This window comes from Epinephelus lanceolatus, chromosome 22 (genome assembly GCF_041903045.1).
Source record: "Epinephelus lanceolatus isolate andai-2023 chromosome 22, ASM4190304v1, whole genome shotgun sequence".
Classification (NCBI taxonomy): domain Eukaryota; kingdom Metazoa; phylum Chordata; class Actinopteri; order Perciformes; family Serranidae; genus Epinephelus; species Epinephelus lanceolatus.
This window is the reverse complement of record NC_135755.1, coordinates 27,856,329-27,869,384: the sequence shown is the minus strand read 5'-3', so window position 1 is coordinate 27,869,384 and position 13,056 is coordinate 27,856,329.

Below are 13,056 nucleotides of genomic sequence, written 5' to 3'. Positions count from 1 at the left end.
AGTGATAGAAATTTTCAAAAAACTTTACCACTTGCCCGAGGTTTCACATTTTGTAGCTCAATATATACATTTTTCCAAAAACATTTAACAAAAGTTTGCACAAATTTAATCGGTGCATAGGCAAAGATTCATATAAAGATGCACCTATGCCTGGGCCTGATTTACATATCAATTATTGTGTAGCTGGGCACACGTGCACAAACCTCGTTTCCACTCACGCACCCTTCTCCATATTGGTAGTTATGCCTGCTGGACCACTCATGAGGCCTATCAATGACAAGAACTCCAAAGAAGAAGTACAATTTCAACGACTGTCACATCAGGGGGTTTTCCAACAGCACCAGAACAGCAGCCATTACAGGTGACTGCTTCACACGCTGTGGTCATTTACAGCATCCATACCATTAATTCATCACAACTACCTGAATACTATGACTTAAACTGAGCTATGCAAGATTTTATTGTATAGTATGCCATACAATAAAGTATGCAATGTCATATCAATCAATCAATCAATCAATTTTATTTATAAAGCCCAATATCACAAATCACAATTTGCCTCACAGGGCTTTACAGCATACGACATCTCTCTGTCCTTATGACCCTCGCAGCGGATAAGGAAAAACTCCCCAAAAAAAACCCTTTAACGGGGAAAAAAACGGTAGAAACCTCAGGAAGAGCAACTGAGGAGGGATCCCTCTTCCAGGATGGACAGACGTGCAATAGATGTCGTACAGAACAGATCAGCATAATAAATTAACAGTAATCCGCATGACACAATGAGACAGAGAGAGAGAGAGAGAGAGAGACAGAGAGAGAGATGCAGGTAATAACAGTAGCTTACAACAACATTATTGAAAGTAATAATATTATAGTTATAGTTCTGGCTACTGTGGTACAATATGTTGAAAGTATGTATTAATATCTGGCAGTATACATGTGTGACAATAGTCATATGTGTATAATAACAGTAGAAGTATGACTAATGACTAATGATGGCAGCAGCAGCAGGAGGCATCTGGCAGGACCACGGCAGCAGCACAACCACACACGTCACGCTGTCCAGGCACCGCTGCGATATGAGTTAATCTGAGAGACAGTGGAGCACAAAGGCTCCGGAGAAGAAGCCGAGTTAGTGACATCCAGAATGGCCGAGTTAGCAAGATGCAGTAATAGAATACGAGAGAGAGAGAGAGAGAAGGAGAGAAGGTGCCCGGTGTATTATAGGGGGGTCCTCCGGCAGACTAGGCCTAAGTCAGCCTAACTATAAGCTTTATCAAAGAGGAAAGTCTTAAGTCTAGTCTTAAATGTGGAGACGGTGTCTGCCTCCCGGACCGTAACAGGAAGATGATTCCACAGGAGAGGAGCCTGATAGCTGAAGGCTCTGGCTCCTGATCTACTTTTGGAGACTTTAGGGACCACAAGTAACCCTGCGTTCTCAGAGCGCAGTGTTCTGGTGGGGTAATATGGCACTATGAGCTCACTAAGATATGACGGAGCTTGACCATTTAGAGCTTTATAAGTTAACAGTAGGATTTTAAATTCAATTCTGGATTTTACAGGGAGCCAGTGCAGAGAAGCTAAAACAGGAGAAATATGATCCCATTTCTTAGTTCCTGTTAGTACACGTGCTGCTGCATTCTGAATTAGCTGGAGAGTTTTTAAGGACTTACTAGAGCTACCTGATAATAGAGAGTTACAGTAATCCAGCCTAGAGGTAACAAAAGCGTGGACCAATTTTTCTGCATCTTTTCGGGTCAGGATAGGCCTAATTTTCGCAATATTACGCAGATGAAAAAATGCAGTCCGTGAGGTTTGTTTTAAATGAGAATTAAAAGACAAATCTTGATCAAATATTACTCCGAGGTTTCTTACGGTAGTGCTAGAGGCCAGAGCAATGCCATCTAGAGAAACTATGTCATCAGATAAAGAGTCTCTGAGTTGTTTGGGGCCAAGAACAATAACTTCAGTTTTGTCTGAATTTAACATCAGGAAATTGGTGCTTATCCAAGTTTTTATGTCTTTAAGGCAGTTATGGAGTTTAGTTAATTGATTACTTTCTTCTGGCTTCATCGATAAATACAACTGAGTATCATCCGCATAACAATGGAAATGTATAGAGTGATTTCTAATGATGTTACCTAAAGGAAGCATATATAGAGTAAATAGGATTGGTCCAAGCACAGAACCTTGCGGAACTCCAAAACAAACTTTGGTACGTAAGGATGATTCATCATGAACGTCAACAAACTGAAAACGATCAGATAAATAAGATTTAAACCAGCTTAGTGCAGAACCTTTTAGGCCAATTAAGTGATCCAGTCTCTGCAGTAGAATTTGATGGTCAATTGTGTCAAACGCCGCACTAAGATCTAATAAAACAAGTTCAGAGACAAGTCCTTTGTCTGAAGCAATCAGAAGGTCATTTGTAATTTTAACTAGAGCTGTCTCAGTGCTATGATGCACTCTAAATCCTGACTGAAATTCCTCAAATAAATTATTATCATGGAGAAAATCACACAGCTGGTCTGCTTTCTCAAGGATCTTTGACATAAAGGGAAGATTAGATATTGGTCTATAGTTGGCTAACACCTCTGGATCCAGGGTGGGCTTTTTTAGTAGAGGTTTAATTACAGCTACCTTAAAAGACTACATAGCCTGTTAATAAGGATATATTGATCATATCTAATATATGAGTGTTAACTAAAGGAAAGACCTCCTTAAGTAGCCTAGTTGGGATGGGGTCTAAGAGACACGTTGATGATTTAGATGGAGAAATCACTGCTGTCAATTCTTGAAGAGAAATTGGGGAGAAGCAATTTAAATATATATTAGGTCTTATATGAAAAAAATGTCATAATATAATATGCTGATAAAACAAACATAAAAAGTCACTATTCATTTAATCAGCTTACTATATCATGAGAAATGCCCTCAAGTATCATAAAATGTCATAGTATAATAAACAAAAATCCTTGAACATCATAAGAAAATAAGTTGGGAAAATGTCATTAAAAATGTCTTAATAAAATATTCCATGAAAAATATTATAAAAATGTCATAGTATAGTATGTCATAGTATAGTGTCATGAAAACATTAATAAAAAAGATCATAGTATAGTATGTCATGAAAAATGTCATAGTATAGTATGTCAAAAAATCTATCAAAAAATGTCATAGTATAGTATATCATAAAATCTGTCCAAAAAATGTCATAGTATAATATGTCATAAAATCTGTCCAAAAAATGTCATAGTACAATATGTCATAAAATCTGTCATAAAAAATGTCATAGTATAGTATGTCATAAAATCTGTCAAAAAATGTCATAATACAGTATGTCATAAAATCTGTCATAAAAAAATGTCATAGTATAGTATGTCATAAAATCTGTCAAAAAATGTCATAGTATAGTATGTCATAAAATCTGTCAAAAAAAAGTTATAGTATAGTATGTCACAAAATCTGCCAAAAAATGTTATAGTATAGTATGTCATAAAATCTGTCAAAAGATTTTTATAGTATAGTATGTCATAAAATCTGTCAAAACATGTTATAGAATAGTATGTCATAAAATCTGTCAAAAAATGTCATAGTATGTCATAAAATCTGTTCAAAAAATGTCATAGTATAATATGTCATAAAATCTGTCATAAAAAATGTCATAGTATAGTATGTCATAAAATCTATCAAAAAATGTCATAATACAGTATGTCATAAAATCTGTCATAAAAAAATGTCATAGTATAGTATGTCATAAAATCTGTCAAAAAATGTCATAATACAGTATGTCATAAAATCTGTCATAAAAAAATGTCATAGTATAGTATGTCATAAAATCTGTCAAAAAATGTCATAGTACAGTATGTCATAAAATCTGTCATAAAAAATGTCATAGTATGTCATAAAATCTGTCAAAAAATGTCATAGTATAGTATGTCATAAAATCTGTCAAAAAAATGTCATAGTATAGTATGTCATAAAATCTATCAAAAAATGTCATAATACAGTATGTCATAAAATCTGTCATAAAAAAATGTCATAGTATAGTATGTCATAAAATCTGCCAAAAAATGTTATAGTATAGTATGTCATAAAATCTGTCAAAAAATGTCATAGTATAGTATGTCATAAAAAAAAATGTCATAGTATAGTATGTCGTAAAATCTGTCAAAAAATGTCATAATACAGTATGTCATAAAATCTGTCATAAAAAGATGTCATAGTATAGTATGTCATAAAATCTGTCAAAAAATGATATAGTATAGTATGTCGTAAAATCTGTCAAAAAATGTCATAATACAGTATGTCATAAAATCTGTCATAAAAAGATGTCATAGTATAGTATGTCATAAAATCTGTCAAAAAATGATATAGTATAGTACATCATAAAATCTGTCCAAAAAATGTCATAGTATAGTATGTCATAAAATCTGCCAAAAAATGTTATAGTATAGTATATCATAAAATCTGTCAAAAAAATTTTATAGTATAGTATGTCATAAAATCTGTCAAAACATGTTATAGTATAGTATGTCATAAAATCTGTCAAAAAATGTCATAGTATAGTATGTCATAAAATCTGTCAAAAAAATGTCATAGTATAGTATGTCATAAAATCTATCAAAAAATGTCATAATACAGTATGTCATAAAATCTGTCATAAAAAAATGTCAGTATAGTATGTCATAAAATCTGTCAGAAAATGTCATAATACAGTATGTCATAAAATCTGTCATAAAAAAATGTCATAGTATAGTATGTCATAAAATCTGTCAAAAAATGTCATAATACAGTATGTCATAAAATCTGTCATAAAAAAATGTCATAGTATAGTATGTCATAAAATCTGTCAAAAAATGTCATAATACAGTATGTCATAAAATCTGTCATAAAAAAATGTCATAGTATAGTATGTCATAAAATCTGTCAAAAAATGTCATAGTACAGTATGTCATAAAATCTGTCATAAAAAATGTCATAGTATGTCATAAAATCTGTCAAAAAATGTCATAGTATAGTATGTCATAAAATCTGTCAAAAAAATGTCATAGTATAGTATGTCATAAAATCTATCAAAAAATGTCATAATACAGTATGTCATAAAATCTGTCATAAAAAAATGTCATAGTATAGTATGTCATAAAATCTGCCAAAAAATGTTATAGTATAGTATGTCATAAAATCTGTCAAAAAATGTCATAGTATAGTATGTCATAAAAAAAAATGTCATAGTATAGTATGTCGTAAAATCTGTCAAAAAATGTCATAATACAGTATGTCATAAAATCTGTCATAAAAAGATGTCATAGTATAGTATGTCATAAAATCTGTCAAAAAATGATATAGTATAGTATGTCGTAAAATCTGTCAAAAAATGTCATAATACAGTATGTCATAAAATCTGTCATAAAAAGATGTCATAGTATAGTATGTCATAAAATCTGTCAAAAAATGATATAGTATAGTACATCATAAAATCTGTCCAAAAAATGTCATAGTATAGTATGTCATAAAATCTGCCAAAAAATGTTATAGTATAGTATATCATAAAATCTGTCAAAAAAATTTTATAGTATAGTATGTCATAAAATCTGTCAAAACATGTTATAGTATAGTATGTCATAAAATCTGTCAAAAAATGTCATAGTATAGTATGTCATAAAATCTGTCAAAAAAATGTCATAGTATAGTATGTCATAAAATCTATCAAAAAATGTCATAATACAGTATGTCATAAAATCTGTCATAAAAAAATGTCAGTATAGTATGTCATAAAATCTGTCAGAAAATGTCATAATACAGTATGTCATAAAATCTGTCATAAAAAAATGTCATAGTATAGTATGTCATAAAATCTGTCATAAAAAAATGTCATAGTATGTCATAAAATCTGTCATAAAAAATGTCATAGTATAGTATATCATAAAATCTGTCATAAAAAAATGTCATAGTATAGTATGTCATAAAATGTGTCAGAAATGTCAAAGTATAGTATGTCATGAAATCTGTCAAAAAATGTCAAAGTATAGTATGTCATAAAATGTGTCATAAAAAATGTCATAGTATAGTATGTCATAAAAACTGTCATAAAAAATCATAGTATAGTATGTCATAAAATCTGTCAAAACATGTTATAGTACAGTATGTCATAAAATCGGTCATAAAAAAATGTCATAGTATAGTATGTCATAAAATCTGTCATAGAAAAAATCATAGTATAGTATGTCATAAAATCTGTCAGAAATGTCAAAGTATAGTATGTCATGAAATCTGTCCAAAAAATGTCATAGTGTAGTATGTCATAAAATCTGTCATAAAAAAATGTCATAGTATAGTATGTCATAAAATCTGTCATAAAAAAAATCATAGTATAGTATGTCATAAAATCTGTCATAAAAAAATCATAGTATAGTATGTCATAAAATCTGTCAAAAAAATTTTATAGTATGTCATAAAATCTGTCAAAACATGTTATAGTACAGTATGTCATAAAATCGGTCATAAAAAAATGTCATAGTATAGTATGTCATAAAATCTGTCATAAAAAAAATCATAGTATAGTATGTCATAAAATCTGTCAGAAATGTCAAAGTATAGTATGTCATGAAATCTGTCCAAAAAATGTCATAGTGTAGTATGTCATAAAATCTGTCATAAAAAAATGTCATAATACAGTATGTCATAAAATCTGTCATAAAAAAAATCATAGTATAGTACATCATAAAATCTGTCCAAAAAATGTCATAGTATAGTATGTCATAAAATCTGTCATAAAAAATGTCATAGTATAGTATGTCATAAAATCTGTTATAGTATAGTATGTCATAAAATCTGTCATAAAAAATGTCATAGTATAGTATGTCATAAAATGTGTCAGAAATGTCAAAGTATAGTGTCATGAAATCTGTCAAAAAATGTCAAAGTATAGTATGTCATAAAATCTGTCAAAAAATATCATAGTATAGTATGTCATAAAATCTGTCAAAAAATATCATAGTATAGTATGTCATAACATCTGTCAAAAAATATCATAGTATAGTATGTCATAACATCTGTCAAAAAATGTCATAGTATAGTATGTCATAAAATATGTCAAAAAATGTCATAGTATAGTACGTCATAAAATCTGTCATTAAAAAAAGGCATAGTATAGTATGTCATAAAATCTGTCATAAAAAATGTCATAGTATAGTATGTCATGAAATCTGTCATAAAAATGTCATAGTATAGTATGTCATGAAAATTTCAATAAAATGTCATACTACAGTACGTCATGAAATCTGTCAAAAAAATGTCATAGTATAGTATGTCATGAAATCTGTCATAAAAATGTCATAGTATGAAATAAATATGTCCTTGTAAAGTATGTCATAAAAAATGTTACAATATACCATTCCATGAAAAATGTCTTAAAATGTCATAGCATGTCATAAAAATGTCACAGTATAGTATGTCATGAAATCTGTCATAATATCACAATATAGATATGCATCATAGGATGCTGGGGTTTTTTCTGAAAATAATTGAAATTGTTTATTGGTAAATTACCCATACAGAAAATCTGATTTGTGTAGTTTTTATTGTCATTCAGTGGATTAGCCAAAATCAAAGTAACTCAACAAAAATGGTATAAAAAATTAGTTCTGCTTACGAAGTTGCACAAATTTACCTCATTAACCTGCTGGAGACATTAAAGAACAGTTTACATAGTATAAACAGTATGGCAAAGTCTTACAGTTGGAAAACTTATATTGTCTCATAGTTGTTATATCTCCCACCCCTATTAGGACGCCACATGTCACATCATACTTGAATTGTTAAAACTCATTACTCAAAATAGAGCCTCTTGTCTACAATACTTTCAACTCTGGGGCGTCATTGGCTTAGTGGTAGAGCAGGCGCCCCATGTACAGGGCTGTTGCCGCAGCGGCTCGGGTTCGACTCCAACCTGTGGTCCTTTGCTGCATGTCTCTCCTTCTTTCTCTCCCCCTTTCACACTTCACTATCCTATCAATTAAAGGCAAAAATTGCCCTAAAAATATCTTTAAAATACTTCTAACTCTGACTTTACCTTCAAATAGCTCTTCTAAATGTGATAAAACGTCAAGGATTGAAACATCATACATAGGCGGCTTTAAATTTGAACATCAACTGTCAATTTCTGCCTTTACTTTTTACTACACTTCTCCCCTCACCTTTGGTGGCTAACGCACTGCCCTTAAATGTGTCAAAGCCCAGCTTAAATCCATTTACACTCCACACTCCTACAATAACAAGCTATATCCCTTGACTGTGCCAAACGTTCGTCACAGCTTTGTCATTCACGTCCTAAACCTGAGCTTGCTATTGTTAGATATGCGTGTGAAAAAATAGGGCTGAAGTCCATAGAAAAGTTTCCATTTAGACATCAGCATCCAGGATAAACTAAGGAAGGGGATTGTACAAGCAGCAAAACTTCATAGATAGCAGAGCAGGAAATAGCAGGGAGCAGTAACAAGACTGCTCAGACTTCAGTTTCCTCACTGATAATTCAACAGAGAGTCAAACAACACACAAAACGTACAGCACTAATGCATGTTTTTCAGTAAAGATCAGAACCACATTTGTGACTAGCCACTGTTCCATGTCATGTTGTTAAAAATCTATCAAGTGCAGAAAAGTCAGAGAAAGAAACTTAAACATGCAATGTCACCTAGGCTATAAAACCCACAATAAATAATATAATACATCTGAATGTAGGTAAAAATGGGGATGGGCGATCCTGTATAAAATCTTTCTACACTATGCCTGAATGAAAGGTGCTCATATACAGAGGCAGCAGACTATAGTAGTAACTGTATATCAGAAAAAGCTTGGCATTCATAGAACACAGAATGTTGCTTCAAAATTTTAAGATAAAAGTTTCACTGTCTTGAAACTGTATAAGCGAATAGCTAATTGATCAATTAATTCAACACTTCTTTAACAAATACTATCTGTCTTTCTAGATATAAACCTAAAGTTAGTTTATTTTTTCTTTTTTTTAAAGTTTTTTTTTGGGTGTTTTAGCCTTTAATTGATAGGACAGCTTAAGCATGAAGGGGGGAGAGAGAGAGGGAAGGACATGCAGCAAAGGGCCACAGGCTGGAGTTGAACCCGGGCCGCTGCAGCAACAGCCTTGTACATGGGGTGCCTGCTCTACCACTAAGCCACCGACGCCCCAACTTAAAGTTAGTTTATGAATATTTATATACAGTGCACATTTCATGTCTAAAGGCCCTGACACACCAAGCTAGACGGCTGTCATTCAATGTTGGGCCATCATTAAGTATCTGTCACCCTAGTCTTTGCAGTGTGTCCCACACCAATGGCCCTCTTTGGCCCTTCTCAGCTTTTTTTCAGCCAATTCAGCCTGTCATTTCAGTGTTGGAGGCCATCAGTGAATGAAATCACACTGATTGGCAGTTCAGGTCAGCGCACAAGAAGAGAAACAGAAGTGAGGAAAGTAAACACAGGGCTTCAGTCAAGAGGGAGTGAGATTAAAACAAACTTTATATATATGGTAAGACTGTTTTTCTTGGGCCATTGAGCTCTTGACAGAAACGGTGGTGGAAATGGTTTGTGCTGTTGTTCACTGGTGCACAGTAAATATGATTTCAAAACTAGATTTCAAAACTAGACTGTGTTGTTATTGTGCCAACAAGCATCTTGAATCAGTCTTGTCGGTCTTGCGGTTTCCCTCTTTTAATGATAAATACAGACTACCGCCCCCTGCTGCTACGGTGCGGAATGTACATACAAGTTTGCCAACTGTAGTCCGCGGTGTGTTCAGTTTTTAACTTTTTGGCCTAAACACAGGCGACTTGAGATGACGCTTAGTTCAGTTTCATCAGAGAGGAGACTAAAGGAAACTTTGGGGAAATTTTAAGTTTCCTTCTCCTGTGTTTTCCATGGCCTGCCCTGAGAGCTGTTATTGAGCCCAACTGTAATCTTCAGTGTTCCCACAGAGTGACAGAGCATTGGGAGGTCATTGTGTCCTCAGGTCAAGTTAGAGGACACAGGGCCAGCAGAGGGACAGAGCATAACGGGACAGACTGAAGGAAATCCTGCTTCAAACCACACAGGAAGACCACCTCCTTCCGTCCATCGGTCTATCCCGCTGCAGTCAGGTGATGATGAGGGGATGAATGCTCTTCCCTCAGCAAAAGACAAAATACTTCAGCAGTCTAATCAACGCCACATGGTATAATCATGATGGACAAAACTTTGAGGTTTGTTTATGCTGTTCTTGTTGAGCATGAGAGGAAAGATTATATAGCAGCTATTTCATCTGTAATGACACATTCCCCAGAGGAGTGTTCATATGAAGTCCTGACAGCTGTGACATAACAGCAACACCAGTTCAAAGACTGCAGTGGCAAAACTGAAATAATAAAAACAATCAAATGAAATAGTCATTTCACCATATCTCTTCATGCTGCATGAAGATATCAACATTGTGTTTAGACCAACATCTTGTTGTGGGCCATACAGACACATGAATTTCTGTATAGTTCCTATACACCAGCCTGTGAGAAGGAAAAAAAAGGGATACCAGGGACCAAAGGACTGGAAGTAAACAAACATTGCAAGCTCAAAGCAGGGGGAAAGAGCAGAAAATCAGGATCAGACAACACTAATTATTTAGCTTATGCTCTGATCTTTTATCATTTAACTGATTACAGCCTTCCTTGATATCTTTGTACTGACTTCATCCTCCTTTTTTAATCCTGTATTTCAGAGAATCCAAGCTTTTATCTAAATACATCTGCTGATAGTGCAAGTATATTTCATCATACACTGTAAACAGTGCAGACTGATGTCTCCTGCTTGGCTTCACAACATCTTATATCTGTAATCATGTAACTGCTGTAAAATCTGAGGTTTGACCTCTGCTATAGCAATCACAACATGAACATCGTTTCTTAGCCGCCACACTGTGTTTCCAAATCACAGGATGAATAGTTTCTCAAATCACTTTCAGTAGGATGTAACCTGATCTTGGTCTATTGTCTTACCAACTAATAACCAACAATTCACAACACCACCAAATTTTTACTGACACAATATGGATGTTGGTTATTTATGCTTCAAAGCTCAAGGTTTAGCTTTGTCAAATCCTAACAGGATGTTTTTAGAGCAGCAAGATGACACAGCATTCAGAGACAATGTCCTTCAAGAGCAGGAAACGGGTTGAAAACACTGTTTCCTCTTCTTTCAATGCCATTAAGCAAAACCCTTTTAGCTATATACAGCTGAATCTCATAACAAACTGATTGACACAGTGGTAGTCCAGCAGCTCCTGTGTTCAGCAAGGTAAAATGATTGTTTCTGTCAAAGGAGTCTGGCAATGAAGAGAGCAAAGATTTAGTTTCACTTCCCGTTCAGTTCCCCATCGGTAAGGGCTGCTTGTTTGGGAAGCACTGAGCACTGGATAAATGAGACTTGGATTTTACTGCTTGAGTTGTGTGAGAGTTTGTAAACAGATGTTTTGATATAGTTTTGGTGTTACTAAATGCTGTCAACAATGATTTTTTAGGGCATTTTTTGCCTTTAATTGATAGGATAGTGAAGTGTGAAAGGGGGAGAGAGAGAGAGAGGGAGAGACATCCAGCAAAGGGCCACAGGCTGGAGTCGAACCTGGGCCACTGCAGCAACAGCCTTGTACATGGGGCGCCTGCTCTACCACTAAGCCACCGACACCCCAACAATGATTTTAATTCATTAAGATTTTTCTCAGTCTTTGTATTATTGGTTTATCGTGGAGGCATGCGAAAAAAAAAATATTTTCTTCACAAATTTAATGTAAGCTGGGTGAGTAACTGATATATTAATGGTCATTTGGGGGTGACGTATTCCTTTAAAACACAGGTACAAGCATACCCAACATGAACACAGGTGCACACTACATACACTGCAGTAACTCTGAGTCTCTTGCATATTACCTTACAGCATATAACAGGAGGAGGGCGCTGTTCTTCCAACGCAAGCAGATAAAAGTTACAGTAGACAGTAGTTAAAGGGCCAGTGTGTAAAATGGGTTGAAAACAGTGACATCAGTGGTCAAATTCTAGATTGCAGGGCTCACTCGCTCACCCCTCCCATTGGGTAAATGACAGCGGCCTCGTAGGGACAAAAAGCCTTGCGCACAAGTTTTTCAGGAGTAGGTCTATCTAGCGACAAGGTGAATATTTATTTAGAAATCTAAACCATGTTACGATATTGTAATGAATCCCTCACGAGCAGGAGACCAGAGGAGCGTTCGGGAAAAAGACCAGTTTATTTGAGCACTCCAAAAACTCTGGTAACACTCCAGGGGGTAAAAGACTCCATCCCAAACTCTGACTCTTCTAGCGTAACACACACACTTGATACACACATACTCGTTTACCATACCGAGTGGGCACCCCCTCCCCTCTCTGCTCCACCAACCTCCAGCCCGCACACTGACTGACAGCGTAGCCTGTAAACAGAGCTCAGCTGTTTATTTAGCCTAGCAATATCTCCAGACTATAGTAGCTGCAATGGACGACTTTGAACGCGTTTTTGAAGACTTTCTTGTAGCGGGCACAGACCCAGAGCCATACCTGTTTGAGCCGGAGCATACAGATGAGGAACTCCATGTGTTTGATGCTGAGCGGGCGAGAAGAGAGGCTGAATGCACAGAATGGGATTCAGTGCTACTGCTACCATCGTTGGGGAGATATATCATCAGGAGGAAAAGTGCTGCAGAGAGTGCATCACAAGGAGTGAAGTTGCGTCTTGTTTTCCTCGCAGATGACGGTTCGGGTTCATTCTCTCCTGTTGCGTGGTAAGTGTGGTCCATTCGCAAACTTTATAACTAAAAAAACTTTTCACTACTCTCTGTCAACGAACTACTAACACTCTCTGCTGTTTCCTCCTCCGTCTTCGTTGGTTCATTTATACACGCGAAACGCGTTCTCTGGCTGGCTGGATTGTCCACTCGGTCTGCCGTACGTACATGGCGGCGCAAGATTGCAACCTCTCTAAAGCAAAGCCCTTGCTATATATATA